The following is a 5,838-nucleotide window of genomic DNA, read 5'->3' on the forward strand; positions in this document are numbered from 1 at the left end:
TGGGAGGGTATTTAGTCCATTCAAACTATCATGTGTTAACCGGGCTAATAACATTTGCATTTATATGACGCCTGATGACACCAGAATGTGCTAAAGCACTGCTCACAGCGATATTTCAACCAAGCTGAAGGAAAAACTGGTAAAACCTGCGAATTATACAAACTGGTCTGATTTATATACCTCAAAATAGTGCTCCGGTACCAGCCGTACGTTCATTTCCAAGTGTTGAACTAGTTTAAGGCCGAATAAATTGACTTCTGGTTGCTTTTCTGTCGTCCTAGAGTCTGCATGATTGGTAGGGGAAGGTGACTCAGCTTTAGCCTAAAGCTTTGAATGGGCGTATGGGCTTGCTGATTCCAAGTTTAGATTTGCCCGTGAACAATGAGCAAACTATGAAGAACATAATTTTCCCGTGAGAGTTGGAAACTTCAGCAGAAGAGGAGACAAAAGGTCCAACTGTATCCTCCTAACGGAACATTTTGATGCAAGCTAACAAAGTCTGCACCTTTCCCTTCCTCCCAGAAGGAACCTTCAGCGGGGTAACCAGTGTATTTAATGTGTTGCTACTCTTGTACAGGAAACAGAACACCATGTTTATTTATAAAGCACTTCTGTCCTTAGGAACCCTGTACCTTTTCGACAGGTTTCTAAAAGGGGTTACTAAAAGGAGGTAATCAGTCCTGCTTATTAATTCCTGATGAAGGGCTTTTGCCCGAAACATCGATTCTCCTGTTCCTCGAATGCTGCCTGACCTGCTGTGCTTTTCCAGCACCACACTCTAGAGATAATCGGTCCTGCCAGGATTAGTTGAGGATAAAATTTTTGGTCAGAGCTCCAGGACAGACCATCCTGGTCTTCCTTCAACTAACCAGAGCATGATGGAGCTCTTTGCCAAACTGCATAATGGAGGTCTTCCCCCATTTGAACAGGCTGTGGAGTCTTACAGTTTAATGTGTCATTCAAAAGGCAGCATCTCCAACTACACAGTACTTCCTGAGTATTGCACTGAAATATCCGGCCAGGTTAGACCGACGGACCCATGGTGGAGCTACAAAAAATCAACTTTCCAACCCAAGGGTGAGAATTTTCCGAACTGCACCACACAAAATTAGAAAGCTTTGCAGGCATCAGAAAATATTCTATCGAGCATGTAAATAAGTGGTTTTAAACTTAGGTAGTTTGTAATCTACTATTTCTGTACCACTGAAAATGAATATTTATTTAGGTCAGCATCAGTTTGCAAAGGCATTGCATTATCTGATAAACATCCCCACAGATAGTAAGGTAAACATTGAGAAAACGTTTTGAAGCTTTTGTAATAATGGTGCAAACACAAATTGGTGCATTTACTCATTGGTGAGTTATTCTGTTTCCACTGTAGTATTAGCATGTTGATATTGTTATATGTTCCCAGGTAATTTTCTCCATTGGGTCTCTCTTCAAGTCATTGGTCAGCTTTCAGGCACCAACATTTGGTCCAACTGATCTTGAGGGAACGGTGTGTTTTCACTTACTATTGAGATGGCCATACACAGAAATCCTGGCTGATCATATTGAAGGTGGACTCACCAAGCCCGGCCACACAAAGGACATCGTCAAGATACACTTCATGATGCTTCGAGGCATCGTGATCGAGACAACAATACCCCTCAGTTTCTTTGTCCTGAGCAGGGAACTTACTGTCAGTAGCAGCATAGGCATAGGCCTTACTGGTGTTCTGTGGCCCTTTCCATTGATCATTGAATGCCTCAGTCGAATGAGGAGTCATAAATCATCAAGTCATAGCATGGAAACAGACCCTTGAGTCAAACTGATCTATGTTGGCCAGATATCCAAAATTAATGTAGTCCCATTTGCCAGCCCTTGGCCCATATCCCTCTAAACCCTTCCTATTCATATACTTATCCAGGTGCATTTTAAAGGTTATAATTGTAGGGGCCACATTTCCCTCATTTGTGTTCAATGAACATAAATCTGACACATCTTCTTGCAATCCCTAGGGTTCAAGGATTATCCACTTGCATTCAGGAACCAGAGAAGAAAGTGCTTGTGAAACTCAGCAGGTCTGGCAGCATCTCTGGAGAGAGAAGCAGAGTTAACGTTTCAAGTCTGATATGACTCCTACTTGGAGCAGTGGTGCTTCCCGTGCGTTTTGGTGGGTTTTGAAATGTTTGTTAACTGCAAAGTGAGATTTGCAGGTGTGTGGGTCAGGTGATGCTTGAAGAGTTGGACATGCGGCTAGTTTGGAGATTTCTCACTCTGTCTGACTTCACCTCGGAACATGCCCAACATCTGTCCAGTGCCTTCCAGTATGAGCTTTCTCCAGTTGGGTCAGTCACAAGCCTGGGTCTCCCATGACTCAGCAGCTATAGCTGACCTCTTCACAGAGGACTTCCCTGGCACATTCCTCCTGAGAGTCTCCTGTCACAACCGAATTCTGTGGAGAGTGAGTGCCTTTGGAATGTCTGGTGTAAGGCCCGTGAGAAACCCACTAGAGCCGAGCTGATCAGTAACGATAGGCGAGTCAGGCCTGCCCTGACAAGGAGCTACACAGAGCTGTGGATGTGGCTGCTTGCCAAACAAACAATCTAGCTACCTGCACCCATCTCAAATCCAGGACGGGCAGATATATGTTGAATTTGAATTTAGCTTTTTTTGTCACATACACTCAAATGAGTGCAGTGAAAAGTTTGCAATGTCACCACTTATGGCGCCAACTTAGGTACAAGATACCTAGGTACAGATACTTAAGTATTTGATACAAAATTGAATGTATGTTCACATCGCAGCTCAGAGTCTCTTGATAAGGATCAGGGTTGGGACAGAGGCCCCAATTGATAGCTAACGATTTAGGAAGATGAACTGAGTCACATCTCTATTCTAACTGTGATGAGTTCTCTCGGACTAACCCTAGGAACCACCTAGTCAGCATAATTTAACAGCTTCCAGGGTTCAATTGCAGATTCTGGAGAGTTAACATAGATCCACATTGAAGACAGTCCAGTCTCATTTCCTTTATCTTCTCCTTTATCACTTTTAGGATTTCCAGTTAAAATGACAGATTACCTCCCATCAGAAGAATGTACAACCAGCCTCCAGCCTGCTGATGTGATGCAAGAGGCAAATAAAAAACTGCAGATGCTAGAATCCAAGGTAGACAAGCAGGAGGCTGGAAGAACACAGCAAGCCAGGCCACATCAGGAGGTGGAGCAGTCAAGGTTCAGATCACAATTTGGAGATGCCGGTGTTGGACTGTGGTGTACAAAGTTAAAAATCACACAACACCAGGTTGTAGTCCAACAGATTTATTTGGAAGCACTAGCTTTTGGAGCGCTGCTTCTTCATCAGATGTAACCTATCTTCAGGACTGCAAGTATCTTTTTTCCTTAAGTTGTTCCTGTGGTGGTGTCCTATCTCTGATCCAGGATTCAAGTCCCACCTGGTCCAGAAGTGTGCAATAATATCTCTAAATAGTTGGTTAAAACATAACTATACCTTGCATCCTGTGGTGAGATGCTCCACCTAGTGGTGTAACTGAGAACTGTCTGAGCTCACTGTGAGCTGTAACATCTGGCAATATTGTTAAGGTGCAACAGGGAATCAGCAGCTGATAATGCATCTCCCCTGAGCATTTTTTTGAAGGATGTATAGTTGATGTAACAAGAGAGCCAATTGATGTGGCTTTTGCTTCTCCTGCCCACACAACTTCTCTATTTTACCTTCAGTTCAGGATGGTCTCAGTTTTCATCCTTGATTGATGCTGACCTCTGTGCAGCAGTCCGTGGAAAACTGACTTCAGCTCCTTTAGGATAGTGTCGGGGGAGGGGGGAGAGTTGTGTGGAAAGAGTGCTTGGGTCCTGATTATCATCCAGTGACTATTCCCTGGAAGCTGTTTTTGTATGGGGAAATGGGATAAAATAGTTTCAAGCTTGATTTGAAAAGCAAGTCTCTCATGATGGTTATAATTGCCACTTGAGTGGGGTTGCCATGGTAAGTCCACCACAAGTATACCAAAACAAAATGGCATTACTGGGAGACAAGTTGGGAAAAGCACAAGTGTTACCTTCATTCAAATGGGCTCTGTTTATCTCACCCCTCAGCTCATATCAACATATAGGAGCGTTGATATCTGTCAGTTCACTTTGTAAGTCTATATTGATCACAGCAGCTTCTACCATTTGATGCATTTGCTCATGCATTGGTTGTCACCACCCCTTTAATTTGCAGTTCCACTTTTAAGGACAGCATCCCCCCCCCCCGACCCCTGATGGTACAAGCCTCTATTGCCCCCTCCCACACTCACATTCCCACCCTGCCATCAGAGCCAACAGTTCTGTCAGCTGCAGTCTTCCAGGCACCTGTGATGCCAGATGCACAAAGGAACAGGGAATTAAGTAACAGGTTTATGATCGCTGTGAGCAATTGCTCATTATAACACATGGCTTTTGTTCAGATTAATTATATTATTCTTAGAGTCACAGTTATACAGCACAGAAACAGAGCCATTGGTCCAACCGGTCCATGCTGGTCAGAATTCCAAACTAAACTAGTCCCACCTGCCTGCGCTTGGCTCAAACATTTGCTATTCATGTATTATCTAAATGTCTTTTAAACATTACAGCAGTATCTACATCCACACTTCCACTGGAACTTCGTTCCACACAAGAACCAATTCCTCAGTTAACTTGTTTTCAATGGCATAACAGAAAAGTCATACTGGACTTGAAACGTTAACTCTGTTTCTCTCTTCACAGATGCTGCTGAGTTTCTCCAGTACACTCTGTGCTTGTATCAGAATTCCAGCATCTGTAGTATTTTGCTCCTCATGAGTTTCTGATCTCAGCCAGAGGTTAAGACCTGGAGGACGCGGACAACCTGTTTGCTCGGTTGGGAGAGAAACGGTGCCAGATATAGGTCAACTTAAAACTGAAGAGAGCAGAACTTGTCCTGATGTTACAAAGGCTGACACTTGCCTCTTTTCCTGATGTCTTGCAGCCACCTTTGATAACATTTGAGCACCGAGACCCAAAAGCCAGCCCCTGACCAGAAATGATGCAGAAAAGATGGTGTTGGCCTTTCTCATCTGCATTCGTCCTACATGCATCTATCCACTGACAGGTGGGAGATCTTTGATCTGAGTATCTAATGCGCAGGCAGGAGGATATGACAAATTTTGAAGCCATACTTTTGAAAATGGACACAAAAACTAGTAAGGTGATGGCAGTATATCGCATGACTTTGGAGGTCCTATCAAAAGGATGTTGTGAAACTTGAAACGGTTCCGAAAAGATTTAAAAGGATGTTGCCAGGGTTGGAGGGTTTGAGCTCAGGGAGAAGCTTAATAGGCTGGAGCTGTTTTCCCTGGAGCATCAGAGGCTGAGGGGTGACCTTATAGAGGTTTATAAAATCATCAAGGGCATGATTAGAGTAAATAGACAAGGTATTTTCCCTGGAGTGGGAAGGTCCAGAACTACGGGGCATAGGTTTAGGACGAGAGGGGAAAAATTTAAAAGGGACCTAAGGGGCAACTTTTTCACACAGAGGGTCGTGCATATATGGAATGAGCTGCCAGAGGAAGTAGTGGAGGCTGAGACAATTACAGCATTTAAAAGGCATCTGGATGTGTACATGAAATAGATGGTGACATCTTGCAAAATGTCCAGATTACAGAGGAGGAAGTGCTGGATGTCTTGAAACGGTTAAAGGTGGATAAATCCCCAGGACCTGATCGGGTGTACCCGAGAACTCTGTGGGAAGCTAGAGAAGTGATTGCTGGGACTCTTGCTGAGATATTTGTGTCATCGATAGTCACAGGTGAGGTGCCAGAAGACTGGAGGT

The 5,838-nt window shown here is 43.9% G+C and overlaps 1 long non-coding RNA gene across 1 annotated transcript in view; it reads left to right on the plus strand.

Annotated features, from left to right (window-relative positions):
* Positions 1-456: 456 nt before the first annotated feature.
* The window catches only part of LOC122565102, a 27,277-nt gene continuing 21,895 nt past the window's right edge, over positions 457-5,838 (plus strand). Inside the window, exons 1-2 of the long non-coding RNA XR_006316086.1 lie at positions 457-539; positions 4,996-5,118. This is a non-coding gene — a long non-coding RNA (uncharacterized LOC122565102). The remainder of the gene's footprint in view (positions 540-4,995; positions 5,119-5,838) is intronic.

The sequence above is a fragment of the Chiloscyllium plagiosum genome, chromosome 31, assembly GCF_004010195.1.
Source record: "Chiloscyllium plagiosum isolate BGI_BamShark_2017 chromosome 31, ASM401019v2, whole genome shotgun sequence".
Lineage (NCBI taxonomy): Eukaryota > Metazoa > Chordata > Chondrichthyes > Orectolobiformes > Hemiscylliidae > Chiloscyllium > Chiloscyllium plagiosum.